Genomic DNA, 19925 nt, shown 5'->3' on the forward strand with positions numbered 1-19925 from the left:
TTGGTTCAGAATGCTGCAGCTAGAGTACTGATGGGGACTAGCAGGAGAGAGCATATCTCACCCGTGTTGGCCTCTCTTCATTGGCTTCCTGTTAATTCTAGAATAGAATTTAAAATTCTTCTTCTTACTTATAAGGTTTTGAATAATCAGGTCCCATCTTATCTTAGGGACCTCGTAGTACCATATTACCCCATTAGAGCGCTTCGCTCTCAGACTGCGGGCTTACTTGTGGTTCCTAGGGTTTGTAAGAGTAGAATGGGAGGCAGAGCCTTCAGCTTTCAGGCTCCTCTCCTGTGGAACCAGCTCCCAATTCAGATCAGGGAGACAGATACCCTCTCTACTTTTAAGATTAGGCTTAAAACTTTCCTTTTCGCTAAGGCTTATAGTTAGGGCTGGATCGGGTGACCCTGGACCATCCCTTGGTTATGTTGCTTTAGACGTAGACTGTGGGGGGTTCCCATGATGCACTGTTTCTTTCTTTTTTTGCTCCGTGTGCATCACTCTGCATTTGATCATTAGTGATCGATCTCTGCCCCCCTTCTCGGCATGTCTTTTTCCTGGTTCTTTCCCTCAGCCCCGACCGGTCTCAGCGGAGGACTGCCCCTCCCTGGGCCTGGTTCTGCTGGAGGTTTCTTCCTGTTAAGGGGGGGTTTTTCCTTCCCACTGTGGCCGGGTGCTTGCTCATAGGGGGTCGTTTTGACCGTTGGGGTTTTTCATGGTTATTGTATGGCCTTGCCTTGCAATATGGAGCGCCTTGGGGCAACTGTTTGTTGTGATTTGGTGCTATATAAGAAAAAAGTTGATTGATTGATTGATTGCTGCAGTAATTGGATATGTTTTGATAAAAGGAAGTTTCGCAGCTGCCCTGCGCTTGTGTGGGAGGAGCACGCAACGCAGAGATATGGAGCCCCTCCTCCGTTAGGGGAGGAGCGATGGAGCCTACAAAGCCCGACGCCGAGACACGCCCTGTTCATTCTGCCTTGGGGGAGTGAAGGAAGAAGAAGCATCTACATAACAGCATACCAACTTAAGGAGATAAGTAAAAATAATAAGAGAGCACAATGTCCAACAATACTGGCGGCATAAATGACACCATCTTCAAAGTGAGTAGAGTGGAGTTTGTTGCACTACTGTTAATATGGCTGCTATACTGCTGTGTCGGCCGTTGGGACTTACGACAACCACTGCGAATAGTAACGCTACTACATGGATGTGTCAGATTGGCGATCATCAATCTGCACTACGGTCAGAGTGACTTAGGGTTGTCTTTATTCATCACTCACGTCCTCAGTCGCTTTAATCTCCAGTTTGACTGTTGGGGAATATGGCAGTACACATCAATTACAATTTGGATGGTGATAGATATGACAGCAATCTTTTACGCCCCGGCAGTGATAGCTAACATTGTGTGCGAAGCTGTGATGGCCCTGACCCTATTGGCGTACATAGCTATGTTAACTGGAGCCGTACAATGCAAGAAACCCTGGCTCTACAAACTTGGACTTATCATAATTTGGGCCTTAGGATGGGGAATATTATCAGCTTTATACTGGCTGTCCATGGTTAGTCAACTACTCCTGCTGTTATGGTTTACGACCTATGATGCTTGCTTCCCGCATACAGCTCCTTCAGCTACAGCGGGAATGGTAACGTCATCACAGTCATCACAACCTTCCTTTTCTCTCAAAAATTCTTGAAAGGGTAGTTGTAAAACAGCTAACTGATCATCTGCAGAGGAATGGTCTATTTGAAGAGTTTCAGTCAGGTTTTAGAATTCATCATAGTACAGAAACAGCATTAGTGAAGGTTACAAATGATCTTCTTATGGCCTCGGACAGTGGACTCATCTCTGTGCTTGTTCTGTTAGACCTCAGTGCTGCTTTTGATACTGTTGACCATAAAATTTTATTACAGAGATTAGAGCATGCCATAGGTATTAAAGGCACTGCGCTGCGGTGGTTTGAATCATATTTGTCTAATAGATTACAATTTGTTCATGTAAATGGGGAATCTTCTTCACAGACTAAAGTTAATTATGGAGTTCCACAAGGTTCTGTGCTAGGACCAATTTTATTCACTTTATACATGCTTCCCTTAGGCAGTATTATTAGACGGTATTGCTTAAATTTTCATTGTTACGCAGATGATACCCAGCTTTATCTATCCATGAAGCCAGAGGACACACACCAATTAGCTAAACTGCAGGATTGTCTTACAGACATAAAGACATGGATGACCTCTAATTTCCTGCTTTTAAACTCAGATAAAACTGAAGTTATTGTACTTGGCCCCACAAATCTTAGAAACATGGTGTCTAACCAGATCCTTACTCTGGATGGCATTACCCTGACCTCTAGTAATACTGTGAGAAATCTTGGAGTCATTTTTGATCAGGATATGTCATTCAAAGCGCATATTAAACAAATATGTAGGACTGCTTTTTTGCATTTACGCAATATCTCTAAAATCAGAAAGGTCTTGTCTCAGAGTGATGCTGAAAAACTAATTCATGCATTTATTTCCTCTAGGCTGGACTATTGTAATTCATTATTATCAGGTTGTCCTAAAAGTTCCCTAAAAAGCCTTCAGTTAATTCAAAATGCTGCAGCTAGAGTACTGACGGGGACTAGAAGGAGAGAGCATATCTCACCCATATTGGCCTCTCTTCATTGGCTTCCTGTTAATTCTAGAATAGAATTTAAAATTCTTCTTCTTACTTATAAGGTTTTGAATAATCAGGTCCCATCTTATCTTAGGGACCTCGTAGTACCATATCACCCCAATAGAGCGCTTCGCTCTCAGACTGCAGGCTTACTTGTAGTTCCTAGGGTTTGTAAGAGTAGAATGGGAGGCAGAGCCTTCAGCTTTCAGGCTCCTCTCCTGTGGAACCAGCTCCCAATTCAGATCAGGGAGACAGACACCCTCTCTACTTTTAAGATTAGGCTTAAAACTTTCCTTTTTGCTAAAGCTTATAGTTAGGGCTGGATCAGGTGACCCTGAACCATCCCTTAGTTATGCTGCTATAGACGTAGACTGCTGGGGGGTTCCCATGATGCACTGTTTCTTTCTCTTTTTGCTCTGTATGCACCACTCTGCATTTAATCATTAGTGATCGATCTCTGCTCCCCTCCACAGCATGTCTTTTTCCTGGTTCTCTCCCTCAGCCCCAACCAGTCCCAGCAGAAGACTGCCCCTCCCTGAGCCTGGTTCTGCTGGAGGTTTCTTCCTGTTAAAAGGGAGTTTTTCCTTCCCACTGTAGCCAAGTGCTTGCTCACAGGGGGTCGTTTTGACCGTTGGGGTTTTACATAATTATTGTATGGCCTTGCCTTACAATATAAAGCGCCTTGGGGCAACTGTTTGTTGTGATTTGGCGCTATATAAAAAAATTGATTGATTGATTGATTGATTGACAGTCCCACTCTCCTACGGTGATCATGAGGTAGCTCTGGCGTGCATCTGAATAATCCCGACGAACTCTTTTGCTTGCTTGCAATATAATAGTTAAAAGACTAATGTTTCCTCTTACACTATAGGGGGATATAAGATGTATTCATTGTCAAACCACCCTGGAACAAGCGATCTACTTCTGGGAGGTAACACCGACTCTGTGGTGCCCGACATGTTATAGCAACAACTTCGCTGTTCAAGTGGCACGGGGAATAGTGGGACGGAAGGATACATCTTTCCTGCCCCAGGTACCAACAGCAACATACCTAAAAATTGAAGCCGAGGCAACCATAATTTGGCATTCCCTTTTGGTTGATCAAATAAGAGCTGACACTGTAGTGTCTCCAGAAGGAAATATGTATTGCCCCGTGTTCACCCAAATGTGGATGTACCCTACGGGAATAAGATTCTCCACAGCTCATCTTGCCGATGGCCGGATCGTGGCCATTGGTCCTTCATTACCACCAGCTCCACGTTCATCTCCACAGCACACTGTGGAGGTTGGAGTGCAGACCGAGGATATGAACTGGTGTTTGGAGGCCCTCACGCAGGTGTTCCTGGACGAACACCTTCAACAGCCCGAGCCTGAGGATATTCACGCTGAAGCTTCACCTCAACCGAAGGATACATCACCACGACCATCTACACCAGTTACACCATGTTATACACCCGTCACCCCCACTTCACCATGCGCACCATCGTTCCCTGACGGATTATCATCTCAGGAATATGAGGCAACTCCATCTCCATCTGGATTACCATCACAAGCATCGCTACTGGAAGAGCAGCCTTCTGACGGCGACAGCAATCTACAGATGGGCGGAGAGGAGTACGTGGTGCTGGATGAGTGTCGTTCAACTCCAGCTCCTCCTGTTCTGTCGCCGATGGTGGATGAGAAAGAAGTGCTCACCCTTCACCCTGTCGACGACGACCGGGATGTTTTTATGGAAGTATAAAGAGATCGGCAGAGCTTCAAGTCATGGAGGGGGTGTCAAGAAAGATGACTTTAAGCTTGCTTTCAGCTTGTTTTCATCTTGGAATATAGTACGTGCCATTGGATTAATATACATGCTGTTGGATTAAACTGGACAGTGCTTGGTACTTTCCCGGAGTAAGTGAGGTCATACCGGACTTTTCCATTACAAATGGGGAGGCCCATGGAATGAACTCAGTGGTGAAGACGATGGAATATGTCTAAGATGATTCTAACATAACAAGTATGATTAAATGAACTATTAATGTAATAAAAGTAAGAGTTGATTAGAAAAAGTATGTTACAAATAAGTGAAATGAATGGATGAAGAAGTTGTTTTTCATTGCAGTCAGAAGAAAGAGGAAGTGAAGAAGTTGTTTTTAGTGCAGAGTTAGAGAAAAGAGGAAGTTAGTGATGTTGCAAGCAGAGCAAGAGAAGCTGATGATAAACAACTGATCAAATGATTAAGATGAAAATGAATAATAAGGAATGAAAATGTTGTATATGATCATATGAACTGTTTTTATGTGAAAGAGAGTTGTAATAAATGATTGAATATGATTGATGTAATTCTAAAGACATGATTTAGAAAAACAAATTCTCAGAAAAGTTGAAGTGTTAACAGAAAAGAGGAACTTGAGAAATAAGTTACTGGCCAAGGGCCGCAGATGGCTTCCAGTAAGGGATGGAGAAGGGAGGAGGTTTTGAGTCACCATCGTCCCCATGGTAACCAAGCTCATCTAAATACAAAGTATATAAACTGTAAAACACCAGGAAACGGGGTTATTCTTCCAGGGAGAGGTGCTGTTGTCACTTCTCCCCTGCTACGAGGAGATCACAAGACTTTACCATCTTGTGAGCAGCAATTGGAATCGTGGAGTGAGAGGATTGGAGCCATAAGAGATCATTTGAGAGAGTTTTCAACTCCCACTCAGGCCGTCCAGTCACGGAGTCTCCAGAGCATTGGAGAATAATCACTGGCCTTAAGTCTGAGTGAGGAAGTTTCAACGTTTTCTCTCTCAAGGAACATCACAGCATACCAGAATGGATTAGATCAACTTTTGGTTGATTGAAGAAGGAATAAACTCTTATGTGGATTAATTTCCTGAAGGATTACAACATCACACAAGGATCGTGGTCAGCTAACAACTAATAGCTGATGAAGAGGAAATCAAGTTCATCGAACTGGGGATTTTAACATCAAAAAACCTCCTTCCCTCACTCCTAGAAAAATTGTTAAGAAGTTAATCCAGTCCAGTCAAAGTAAGATCAGACAGCATTATTGAATTAAAAACAAAAATCTCTGCCAATCATTATTCTGATTATATTTGAATTACTGTTGTGAAATTATCATCATATAACCTATTTTGATTATGTTGTCGGCACTTGCAAAACCTGCAATAAATTTCCAAGCATGCAGTTAAAGTGTTAAGGCTCGGACATTGGATTTATTGATGCTTCTTAAGGTGTAAAAGTTAAAGATTATTGGGTGTACAACATCAAAAAGTGCTCTAAAAGGTTAGTCTGGTTTTTAATGAAATTAACGCATCCTGGGGACTCGCTGTACGAGTCACTAAATTCAAAATCTAGCAACATTCCAAGAGCCCTGATCCATAAGAGGAGAGCTGCCGTTAACGGGTGTGGCCGGCTCGTATCCTGGTTCCAGAGAAGGCTATTCGATCGGGGTGCGAGATCAGCGTCAGCGGGGTGGACGTCCGGATGGAGGCAGTGAGCGGCTAGACGAATCTCCTCGCCACCAGCTTGAACAGCCTTTGTGCAGCCCTGCCGGGTAATACCCGTGGAGACACGAAGGTCGGACCCCAGAGACGGAGAGCTGGTTTTAGTACACAAACGCACTCATCGGAGGGTGACCGTGTGCCGCTTGTATCTAAAAAAATAATAACGGGATCTGACAAGTCATCATAGACTACTAGAACAAATTTCTTAAAACACTTTCATTGTAAAGATAACTATAAAAGTGTGAAATTTCCCCTTTTTTCTGTTTTTCATACAATATGATCAAAGGACATAATAAGTGCCCGTAGTCTAAGAATCACCCTTATATCAACATTCCAATAAATTGTTACTTTGTTTTTTCACTCACTCAGCATCCTGTTTTTTGCGAGAAATTTGGGTTTTCAGAGGCTGAGCCGTAATGTGGCAGTGTGCAAATAAATAGAATTGAATCTCAGAATATGGGAATGGTAGCAGATCATTTGAAGACCTTTTGAGGGAAAAGTCCTCTAGGATCGGCAAATCACTGCCAATGAAGGCTGGAGTCACTCCTGCCAGTGATAAACCAAGCTTAGGTGGTGTCACACCCCAACTTGCTGAGATTTTCACAGACACTATTCCTCAGGAAGATCAAAAAATGTCACCCTAATAACTGCCAACAAATGTGTTCAACACACCTGAAGTGTAACATGTTATTGCCAAGCACATTGTTAAAAGCAGTGAAATAGCATTTCAATCCAACTTGTCTGATAAATTGAAGCCTTTTTCAAGGAGAGTCCCCCACCCTGCTTTTGAAGATGATTATAATGCTTGGCGTTGTCGTGTAGAATTTTACCAAAATGATCCCATGATTTCAGATGCCCAAGTTGTGAGGAAAATTGTTGAGAGCCTCTCAACCCCAGCAGCAAACATCATCAAATCACATGGTTCAAAAGTCACATCCACAACTTATCTTAAACTCTTTGACACAGCTTATGCCACAGTGGAGGATGGCGATGAGCTCTGTGTATGCTTCTTGAATATCAATCAGAATGGTGGTGAGAAAACGTCCAACTGTTGTTGACTTATGAAATTCTTGCTGGCTGTCTACCCTCTGACCTTATGGAAGTTATCAAGCAGTACGTGCCAACTTTACTTTGTGTTCCTGGGGTTAAAAAGAGGTCAGCAGGCTGTAGCCTCTTTGAATATCATTCCCACACCTACAGATCAAATCAAATCAAATCAATTTTATTTATATAGCGCCAAATCACAACAAACAGTTGCCCCAAGGCGCTTTATATTGTAAGGCAAGGCCATACAATAATTACGGAAAAACCCCAACGGTCAAAACGACCCCCTGTGAGCAAGCACTTGGCAACAGTGGCAACAGATGAAAAATTCCACTTCCTTGAAATCTATTAAGGTCAAACTCGAAACTTGTCTGCCTTCTAGGTTTTATTATTTAGTATGTAGATTCATTTATTTTAAATTAGTTTGTTGTTTGTACAATGATTCTTTCTTTTGGTTCTTGGGGTGGGGGGGTTGTCTTTGTTTTAATATGTACAACACTTCAGAATTTTTGACCAGGAAGTGCTTTATTAGTGAAGTATTATTATTGTTATTATCTATTTTTTTAATTAATATTATTAGGGCCCGAGTAGGCAACGTCCTGCGAGGACCCTATTGTAATTGCGCTGTTTATTATTATTATTATTATTATTATTATTATTATTATTATTATCACAACACAATGGTGATCAAAAGTTATCAAAAGATTCTAATTAAGTCAAAAGGCGTGGCTGCTAGGGGTCGTCAAACTTTGGCGAGCTTTTCGGAGCATGCCATTTCACTTCGAATGGCTGTCACGCCCACATACTTCATCGTAGATCCTTCAAACTTGCTGGACATGATGAGGGCTCTGCCCTGAACGTCTACATATCTTAAGTTCCCACCTGCGCCATAGCGCCCCCCCAGTGGTGGCGAGAAATGTCCTATTTTTACTTTAAGAGGTCCTGATGTCACATACTTAACCCAATCAACTTCATTCCACTTCTAAAACATGCAGAACTAATTGGTGAACATAGGCGATGAACACCGTGAAGTTACGAGTAACGGCGTCCGTGTGGCGGCGTGCCGAATATTGCCCATTCGCGATGAAATTACGTTCTTCCTTTTGACGGCTTTAATTTTTCGCATCATCATGAAAATTGATACACAGGTCGAGCATGACAACCTCTTACAATTCATAGGGGCGGCGCCCATGGGCGGGGCAAAACGCATCAATAGCGCCCCCTTGAAACTTTCAAAACCCCTCCCCATAGGGGTTTTTTTGGAGTAGGGAGATGAAAATTGGTACACATGTGTGACTTGCATAGACATACAACAAAGTCTCTTGCACCATGGGTCTACTCCAAACAGGAAGTCGGCCATTTTGAATTTTCTTCTCATTTTGGCGTGATTTCCACGTTGTATTTGAACGAACTCCTCCTAGGGATTTTGTCCAATGCACTTCAAATTTCTTCCACATCACCCACAGTTGATACTGACCAAAAGTTATCGAAAGCTTTTCTTTATGTCGAAGGATGTGGCCGCTATGGCGCCGCCATTTTGACCCTTCACAATGGAACATTATACTTAAACAGGTACTGATATCACATACTTAACACCATCAACTTCCTTCCAGTTCTAAAACATGCAGAACAAGTTGGTGAACATAGGGGCGTCGCCCATGGGCGGGGCAAAATGTCTCAATAGCGCCCCCTTGAAACTTTCAAAAACCCCTCCCCATAGGGGTTTTTTGGAGTAGGGAGATGAAAATTGGTACACATGTGTGACTTGCATAGATGTACAAAAATGTCTCTTGCACCATGGGTCTACTCCAAACAGGAAGTCGGCCATTTTGAATTTTCTTCTGATTTTGGCGTGATTTCCACATGTTGTATTTGAACGAACTCCTCCTACGGATTTTGTCCAATGCACTTCAAATTTCTTCCACATCACCCAGAGACGATACTGACCAAAAGTTATCGAAAGCTTTTCTCTATGTTGAAGGGTGTGCCCGCTATGGTGCCGCCATTTTGACCCTTTGCCATAGAACATCAAGTCATGATAACTCCTTCATGCTTTGCCTGATTGACTTGAAACTTCACATGTATGATGATGGATGGCCCCTGAACACACCCAGCCCCTCCGTTTGTACACTGAGTGCCCCCTAGTGGATGAACAATCAACATGTCATAACTCCTTGATGCATTGTGTGATTTGTTTAAAATTTTAACTGTGTGATGAATGGTTACCCCTGCATGCAAATGCCCACATGTGGTCACAAGGGCACCCACTGGCCTGGGTAGGCGGTCGCGCGGAACGAGGGCCCGTATATGACTGCTTGCAGTCCTAGTTATTATTACTATCACTTGCAGAGGCTACACAGTACCTTGATAAAACAAGGATAGCAACAACTTCTCGGATAGTTTTGTTGTGGCTGCTGAGATAGCCTGTTCCTAACTCGTCTCCAGGTTGAATACCAGCTTGAGCCTCTATCATTTGCTGGGCTGCTTCTTCTGCTGCATACCGAACAAAGAGGATAAGCAGCAAGTAAAGCAGTAAGGATGAAACAATGTCTCTGGATCATGAAAACAACTTCACACTTGCAGACCACATGTTTGCCAAGGATGGACCGATTTGATCCTTCTCAGATGCTGAAAATGCTTCTTCTGCTGCCACCGATGACCTCAGGAAGCAGAGTGCAGATCTTCAGACTAAAATAGATCAAATCAAAGCCTGCAGCACCGACAATAAAGGCATAAAAAGAGAACAAAACAATGACAAAAGAAAAAAAGAAACAGAAATGAAAGACGTTAAATAAATCACAGCAAAGTTGCTTAAACTAATAAATAAAGCTGTGATATTGTTTCAGATGGAGCAAAAAGGGGCACACTGACTCAAGCTGCACAGTGATCCAAACCCATCACTAGTCAAGGCAAAGAGGAAAGTACTCAAGGAAAAGCAGCATGTGTGGGAAATCTAACACAACACACCTGATCAATTTGATTTAAACTCGCTCAAGCTTCTGTTAAGGGACAAACAGAGGCTAGGATGGATGGCATTCCACCCTGACAAAGACTAAGAAGGCTTTGAGCTTAGTTACTCGTGTTTCCTGCAACATAAAACTGCCTCGCCGACTTGTGGAGTTGATGAATTGGACAGCAGTTATCTACCGGATAAAAGGATCACAGGTCAAGGCCATGGCCTGATCATCTGGCCAAGCAGGTAATGAAAGGAGAACTTTGCATCTTTGGTCAGGTTTTGGCTGCTTCTTAAGTTTTTTGGTCACATTCTTCTCTACGGAGCTTCCCCTACAGCTTGGAAGTAAATATGTCACAAAACTGTGGCAAAAATCACTGCCGGTGTTCTGTCGAGATGAGCTCCCCCATCGAGCTGCTTTAAAGACAGCGTGTACATGCAAGTCTTGACTTTTTTAAACTGAAAAGGCACTTATTACTGTATTTTTATGTAAAGACAAAACTTACATGGGTTTTCTTCAGTAGCGGAGCTCATCTTGACGGGACATGGTCACCCGTTGAGATGAGTTCCACTGCACATGCATGTCAGGGATTTGGCCGGGTCAGGGCGCTGAGCCCTTGTTTTTCCCCTTTTTGTGGTTTTCCGTCTGCTTCGGCTTTGATTTATCAGTAATTATTTTCATCATGAGTTATTCTGTTATGTTTTTCTTATCACTTGTTACTTTTCATACTTTAGCCATTGCCCAGTTCTGTTCTAGTTCTGTTCAGCCGGTTTGTTTTCATTGTTTATCATTTAGCTTTCATCTGTATATGTTGGCTGTTGTTTTCTGTTGTACTTTTATATTGGGTTTTGATTTCTGTTTATTAGTCTGTTCCTGTTTAATTTTGCTTTTGTATTGATTTCCTGATCAGTTCTAGTTGCTTTGGTACTGATGCTCAAGTTTGATTTTGGTTCCTGTTGTTGTTGCATTATATTCTGACCATGATTTCCAATTTAGCTCTGTTCTGTTTTTGCCATTTGTTTCCACTCCGCACCTCCCATCATGTCTTCGTTCCTTGTCTCACGCCCAGTTACTTATGTTCACTCCACGCCCTGCACCTGCCATTATGATTTTCCCTCACTTTGATGCAGTCTGTTTTGTTTCCATTCGCTCACGCTCTTGCACCTGCTCCCTTGTCTTTTTCTATTACATTACGCCACTTTCCTCACTCCCTTCCTCACACTCTTGCCCCTGTCTTACTCTTTAGCCAGAAGCCACACCCTCTTCTAGATTGTTCCTCATGTGCACCTTGTTAACTCCTGCCTTATTTAAACACCTCCCAGCCACCACTTCCCTGCCAGTTTGTCGTCGTGTGTACATATCCTAGCTCTTGTTTTCAGTCCTGTTTTGCCTTTCCGTGTTTTTGAATTCTGCTCTGTTTTAGAATATGCCTTTCGCCTCATCCCTGATGTCAGTGTTTGCTTGTGCCTCCGAACCCTGCCTGAATATGACTGCGTTTTTGCCTGACCCAGTGACCCTGTTTGTACCTCTGCTCCGCTGAGTGATCATCTGTGTACCGAACCTCACCCTGAAATAAAGATGACTACTTCTTTTACACATAAACCTGATCTGGGAGTCTGTATTGTGAGTCCAGCTGCTTCGGGTGCCTGGCACCCGTCCGGCTTGACAATGCACACCTAACCCTTCAAGTTTATTAATTAAAACATCTTAAACTCAGAAGTTAGAAAGAATTCACCCCCTGTACAGATGTCATAGAGGGGGAAACTATCCATAGTGACGAAAATGACATGCGTCAGACATGCAACCATCTGTAACCTAAAACACAACTCAACTGTGGAGGCACCATTCGAGTTTCTTTTTCAGTTGTATGTACACAGTACCCTTGTGTATTTTATTTTATTAAATGGTTTAGTAGTCTTTACACAATCAACTTGTGTATGACAGCCTGTGCAATATTTACACTAGTACATGTGCAAATGAGTGTATCGGGCAACATGCAATACAACCTAGTACTGTAATGTGCAATTACAACAAGGCACTGAAGCACTTTGCACGTAGCACTTGTCACTTTAATGCAGTAGTTTTGCACCTCAACACCCATCATAAAACTCTTTTGGTTCCTCCACCTGTCGATCACTTATTATCTATCAATTATTGTTGAATGGTAAATATTTGTATGTGTATTCTGCTTTAATTGTTTTTCTGTAATGATAAATTTATTTTGTTATGTTGTGTCATCTTAGTCTGTTTCTATGTTACTGGGACTACGGATGGAAATTAGCATCTTGCTATAATCCGGCATATTTACATGTAACCATGTTCATTAATGTGCATTTATTTATATATATATATATATATATATATATATATATATATATATATATATATATATATATATATATATATATACACACACACACACACACACAGTTGTGCTCAAAAGTTTACATACCCTGGCAGAATCTTTGCTTTTTTGGCCATTTTTAAGAGAATATGAATGACAACACAAAAGCTTTTTTTCACTCATGGTTAGTGGTTGGGTGAAGCCATTTATTGTCAAACAACCAGGTTTACTCTCTTTAAATCAAAATGACAAGAGAACTACCCAAGAGAACCTGAGCAAAAGTTTACATACCCCTGTTCTTAATACTGTGTATTGCCCCCTTTAACATCAATGTCAGCTTGGAGTCTTTTGTGGTAGTTGTGGACGAGGCTCTCTGATGATAAAGCTGCCACTGAATATGTTTTGGAGTTTATTTACATCAATTACAAAGAAAGACAAACAATATAGCACTCTATGGTAAATCTGCATGGAGTAGACAGTTCTCAAAAACTGAGTGATTGTGCAAGAAGTAGAAGAGTGAGGAAAGCCACCAAGCCACCCAGACAATCCAGAAGAAGTTATAGACTTACGTGGCTGTGACTGGAAAAATTATGCACAGTGCAAGCTTTGCATTTTGTATCACCAGAGGAGGATTTTCTTAAAAAGAAGACCTGAAAGTTTAGCTACAAATTCCCAGAAGGTACATCTGAGATGCAAGCCTGGATTTGATCTGTTTTGGTTAAAGACAATCCTTCTCTGCTCTACTCCACTATCAAGCTAAGAGTAGTGATACAAAATGCAAAGCTTGCACTGTGCAGAGTTTCTCCAATCACAGCCACATAAGCCCATAACTTCTTCTGGGTTGTCTGGGTGGCTTGGTGGCTTTCCTCACTCTTCTCCTTCTTGCACAGTCACTCAGTTTTTGAGAACTGTCTACTCCATGCAGATTTACCATAAAGTGCCATACTGTTTGTATTTCATTGTAATTAATGCAAATAAAGTCCAAGACATATTCAGTGGCAGCTTTAACAACAGAGAGCCTTGTCCACAAACTACCACAAAAGACTCCAAGCTGTCATTGATGTTAAAGGGGGCAATACACAGTATTAAGAACAGGGGTATGTAAACCTTTGATCAATGTTCATTTGGGTAGTTCTCTTGTGATTTTGATTTAAAAAGAGGAAACACAGTTGTTTGACAATAAATGGCTTCACCCAACCACTAACCATGAGTGGAAAAAAGTTTTTGTCTGTATATATATATATATATATATATATACACACACACACTCACACACACACACACACACACATAAACTGTTTTATATCATGCCATAAACATGTTTATTTCTGTACTAAAGTTGGACATTGGATACACCCAGTCTAGAAACTGCACGTCCTGGTTGGGGTCAAAATGCGAGCTTGAGTGTTGTTGCTTGATTATGAGCAGTATAAATTAGGGATGTCCCGATCCGATCACGTGATTGGAAATCAGGCCGGATCACATGGTTTCAGACTTGATCGAAATCGGACGTTGGATCCCGATCAGGAATCTGATATAGATTTATCCTCATTATTTTGATCAGCGCTATTTCAAGCTCATTATTGCAGATCAATGGGCCTTTCACGCGTCAGAAGCGTCAGAGGCGTGAGACGCGTTGCTTTTTAGAGGCATCAGAAGCATCGCTTTAGCTCGGCTTTTGATGTGACACTTCTGACAGGAGCGTGCATTGCTGCTTGTCGGCAGGCTGACTCGGTCAAAGTTCAACCCAATCTTTTTATTTTATTTTTTATTTTTTTAAATTGAACAAAAAAAAAAACATAAGTTCAACCGGACATTCTTGCTGAAACCGATTCCAGAGGAGAAAAGGGAACAAGTGTAGCGCCGTGAATTTGGGAAGAAGAGATGGAATTGTAACCCGGACAGAGGTGGGGGGAGTTACGCGCGCAAAGTTTCTTTCGCAGAACTGCTGTTTGTGTGTTTACGTGCTCAGTCTGACGCCTCGATGGAATGACAAGAGGATGATGGACACTTTCTCACCGAAACTCTTGCTCAGTCATCCCTCCGTGCGCAGCAGGACCCGGTGCTGATCAAGTCCTCAGGACGACGATCTGTCATCTGATTAACAAAAAGAAAAAAACAAATTGTCCTGTGATCGTTTGTCTGCAAAACGGAGCGAAAGACGGTGTGCACACAAGCGACGTGCGCACTCATCACATTCAGGAAAGCGTCTTACAGAGCTTCCGTCTTCATTCACGTTCACTGCGCTGATCTGAACTTGTTTAACACTGATAAAGCATCAGAGGGTACACTGAGGACTGTCAGGACGCAAATGTAAGTTTTTTTTTCCTTTTACTTTTCAAGTTGACTTTTGAACTTCTGATGCTCTGAGCTGTGACATAGCTTCAGGCTGTCCAACAGGAATGACGCGTCGGGCCAAAACACGGAAGACTAGTGGCAGAAACCACAGATCTGTACAAATGGTAAATGGACTGCAGTAATATAGCGCTTTTCCATCTGCATCAGATGCTCAAAGCGCTTTACAATTATGCCTCACATTCACCCCGATGTCAGGGTGCTGCCATACAAGGCGCTCACTACACACCGGGAGCAATAGGGGATTAAAGACCTTGCCAAAGGGCCCTTAGTGATTTTCCAGTCAGGCGGGGATTTGAACCACAGATCAGTGCAGAAACCACGTGTCTGAAGAAAAATCGTTGGAAATGTTTTTTTGTTGTTGTTGTTTGTTACCTCAAAATTTCTGATTACTGTTTAAAAAAAGTTTAGAACACTTGTAATTAAAATAGCTAAATTAATAAATGGTTCTTTAAAAACCTTTCATCTATAAATTAAAACCACCTCTTATTTCAGATTAGATAATTTCTTGTTTAACATAAGGAACCTTTGACATTTATTTTTAGACAAATAAAATAACATGAAAATCTGTACATCTTTTAAGTCTGGTAGATTATTACTTGATTGTACAAGCTACCTCAAGGAGAAGTGCACTGTTTAAGTGATAAATAATAAAATAAGGTGATTAAAATGAAATTATTATATATTTAGCATTTGTTCATTGTTCATTCAGTTTTTTTAAGTATCGGATCGGGACTCGGTATCGGCAGATACTCAAAATCAGATGACTCGGAATCAGATTGGGGCCAAAAAAACCTGATCGGGACATCCCTAGTATAAATGGTATATAGCCATAGTTGGTATAAATTTGCTATATGGCTTGGATTTCAGAACCTCCATGACCAGTAAAAAATCAAGGACTGAGACGTCGCCCGGTATGGCGGAGCCGGGGCCCCACCCTGGAGCCAGGCCTGGGGTTGGGGCTCGCGTGCGGGCGCCTGGTGGTCGGGCCTTAGCCCATGGGGCCCGGTTGGGCTCATCCCGAAAAAGTGACGTGGGCCCGCCCTCCTGTGGGTTCACCACCTGCAGAGGGGGCCATGGGGGTCGGGTGCAGAGAGGATTGGGTGGCGGTCGAGGGCGGGTGGCCCGACGGGCCGGTCCATGCTCACAGCCCCTGGATGTTGGGACGTAGAATGTCACCTCGCTGGGGGGGGAGGAGCCTGAACTTGTGCGGGAGGTTGAGAGATACCGACTAGAGATAGTCAGGCTCACCTCCACGCACAGTTTGGGCTCTGGTACCCAACTCCTGGAGAGGGGCTGGATGCTTCATTTTTCTGGCGTTGCCCACGGGGAGAGGTGAAGAGCTGGGGTCGCATTGCTTATTGCTCCCCAGCTCAGTCACCATGTGTTGGAGTTCACTCCAGTGAACGAGAGGGTCGCGTCCCTACGCCTTCAGGTCAGGAACAGGTCTCTCACTGTTGTCTCGGCCTACGGGCCGAGCAGCAGTGCAGAGTACCCGACCTTCCTGGAGTCCCTGGGAGGGGTACTAGATAGCGCTCCGACTGGGGACTCCATTGTTCTCCTGGGGGATTTCAACGCCCACGTGGGTGGCGACAGTGAGACCTGGAGGGGGTGATCGGGAAGCACGGCCTCCCCGATCTGAACCCGAGTGGTGTTCAGTTGTTGGACTTCTGTGCTAGTCACAGTTTGTCCATCACGAACACCATGTTCGAGCACAAGGGTGTCCATAGTGCACGTGGCAGCAGGACACCCTGAGCTGGAGGTCGATGATCAACTTTGTAGTCATATCATCTGACCTTCTGCCACATGTCTCGGACACTCAAGTGAAGAGAGAGGCAGAGCTGTCGACCGATCACCACCTGGTGGTGAGTTGGATCCGCTGGGAGGGGAGGAAGCCGGTCAGACCTGGCAGGCCCAAACGTGTCGTGAGGGTCTGCTGGGAATGACTGGCGGAACCCTCTGTCAGCGAGGTTTTCAACTCCCACCTCCAGGAGAGCTTCTCCCAGATCCCGGGGGAGGTTGAAGACATGGAGTCCGAGTGGACCATGTTCTCCACCTCCATTGTCGATGCGGCTGCTCGTAGCTGTGGTCACAAGATCTCTGGTGCCTGTCGCGGCAGCAATCCCCGAACCCGGTGGTGGACACCGGAAGTAAGGGATGCCGTCAAGCTGAAGAAGGAGTCCTACTTATCTTTGTTGGTAGGTGGGACCCCAGAGGCAGCTGACAGGTCCAAGCGTGCCGCAGCCCGTGCGGTCGCAGAGGCAAAAACTCGGGTCTGGGAGGAGTTCGGGGAGGCCATGGAGGAGGACTATCGGTCGGCCTCGAAGAGATTCTGGCAAACCGTCCGACGCCTCAGGAGGCGGAAGCAGCTCTCCACCCGCACTGTTTACAGTGCGGGTGGAGAGCTGTTGACCCTGACTGGGGATGTTGTCGGGCGGTGGAAGGAGTACTTCAAGGATCTCCTCAATCCCATCGTCACGTCTTCCGAAGAGGAAGCAGAGACTGGGGACTCAGAGGCGGACTCATCCATTACCCAGGGCGAAGTCACCGAGGTGGTTAGAAAGCTCCTCGGTGGCAAGGCTCCTGGGGTGGATGAAATCCGTCCTGAGTACCTTAAGTCTCTGGATGTTGTGGGACTGTCTTGGCTGACACGCCTCTGCAACATCGCGTGGCGATCGGGGACAGTGCCTCTGGATTGGCAGACCGGGGTGGTGGTCCCTCTGTTTAAGAAGGAGGACTGGAGGGTATGTTCCAACTATAGGGGATCACACTCCTCAGCCTCCCTGGTAAGGTCTATTCCAGAGTACTGAAGAGGAGAATTCGACCGATGGTCAAACCTCGGACTCAGGAGGAGCAGTGTGGTTTTCATCCTGGTCACGGCAGACTGGACCAGCTCTACACGCTGCATCGGGTGCTCGAGGGTTCATGGGAGTTCGCCCAACCAGTCCACATGTGTTTTGTGGATCTGGAGAAGGCGTTCGACCGTGTCCCTCGGGGCACCCTATGGGGAGTGCTCCGGGAGTACGGGGTCTGGGGTCCTTTGCTAAGGGCTATCCGGTCCCTGTACGACCGCAGCAGGAGCTTGGTTCGCATTGCCAGTAGTAAGTCAAACCTGTTTCCAGTGCATGGTGGCCTCCGCCAGGGCTGCCCTTTGTCACCGGTTCTGTTCATTATTTTTATGGACAGAATTTCTAGGCGCAGCCAGGGTGGAGAGGGGATCTGGTTTGGGAACCACAGAATCTCGTCTCTGCTGTTTGCGGACGATGTGGTTCTGTTGGTTTCGTCAAATCAGGAGCTTCAGCGTGCACTGGGGCGGTTTGCAGCTGAGTGTGAAGCGTCCGGGATGAAAATCAGCACCTCCAAATCCGAGGCCATGGTTCACGACCGGAAAAAGGTGCTTTGCCCTCTTCAGGTCGGTGGAGTGTCCTTGCCTCAAGTGGAGGAGTTTAAGTATCTTGGGGTCTTGTTCACAAATGAGGGACGGATGGAGCGTGAGATCGACAGACGAATCGGTGCAGCATCTGCAGTGATGCGGTCGCTGTATCGGACCGTTGTGGTGAAGAGAGAGCTGAGTAGGGGGGCAAAGCTCTTGATTTATCAATCGATCTACGTTCGGATCCTCACCTATGGTCATGAGATTTGGCTCATGACCAAAAGAATGAGATCGCGAGTACAAGTGGCCGAGATGAGTTTCCTCCACAGGGTGGCTGGGCGCTCCCTTAGAGATAGGGTGAGGAGCTCGGTCACTCGGGAGGAGCTCGGTGTCGAGCCGCTGCTCCTCCACGTTGAAAGGAGTCAGTTGAGGTGGCTCGGGCATCTTTTCCGGATGCCCCCTGGACGCCTCGCTGGAGAGGTGTTCCGGGCACGTCCCATTGGGAGGAGGCCCCGGGGAAGACCCAGGACACGCTGGAGGGACTACATCTCTCGGCTGGCTTGGGAATGCCTTGGGGTTCCCCGGAGGAGCTGGGGGAGGTGTGTGTGGATCGGGAGGTCTGGGCGGCTTTGCTTGAGCTGCTGCCCCCGTGACCCGACTCCGGATAAAGCGGAAGAAAATGGATGGATGCATGGCTTGGATTTTGATTATACCAAAAGGTAACTGGTCGTGCGGATTTCGTGTTAATCTGCTTGTGCCTGACACTTGTCTGGAAACACGAGAACTCACACTTTGCTTTGTTTTGCAACAGACAAACATGGCAGAAAGCCTCGCGCATTACGAAAGGCCAGAGGAATGTCCACTGCATGGACATGGTCCACATTGAAGAAGTCAGATAGTGTGAAGAAAACAATAAGTCAAGTGTCAGTGGCTGCAGTAATTTCTATCACCTCAAATCAAAACACACTGTGGAGTATGAGGACTGCAAAACAAATAAATAAATAATCATCCACCAGAAATGTCAGATAAACTGAGTGGAGATGAGAAGGGGGACAAAAAAGCTAGATCAACAAATCAATCACATTTTTTTTTCACTTTGTGCATTTTTAATATTACTGCTTCATAAAAGTTTTTCAAACTTACTTGCATTTTTTTTATTACCATTTCATAAATGTTCTTAAAATAGCTATGTGAAATATATAGTAGTACAGTCATGCAGTTCTCATATCAGTGCTTTCACACTTCAGAAGCCTTTATATTGATGTTTTAAGGAAAATTAATATACCATGAGATATATCATTGCTGTTCGCCCTTCAACTTATATTGTGATAGAAATTTTATGCCATAACATCCAGCCTTAAATGTCATTCTTCAGTAGTCTCTTATGTGGAACATTCTGCCTCAAAGGCTACATGGTGGGGTTTTATATTCAGGGCAGACTAAAGAGGAGTATTTCCTTCGACAAATTTCCTTCAGGCCTACATAATTTTATTTCATTAATCGAAACAATAATTACATGCAAAGTTGTCATTTCTCCCAAATATTTTCAGTTCCTTTCACTGAACTTGATGTGTAGAGGGCAGTGACACATGTCCCAACAGCAATCATTTTATTCATCTGCATACTTTGTTTCATAATTGCAATACTCAAAATGGAACTGCAGGTACCCGCTGAACAGCACAACACCCCTCTGCTG

This window comes from Thalassophryne amazonica, chromosome 3 (assembly GCF_902500255.1).
Source record: "Thalassophryne amazonica chromosome 3, fThaAma1.1, whole genome shotgun sequence".
Classification (NCBI taxonomy): Eukaryota; Metazoa; Chordata; class Actinopteri; order Batrachoidiformes; family Batrachoididae; genus Thalassophryne; species Thalassophryne amazonica.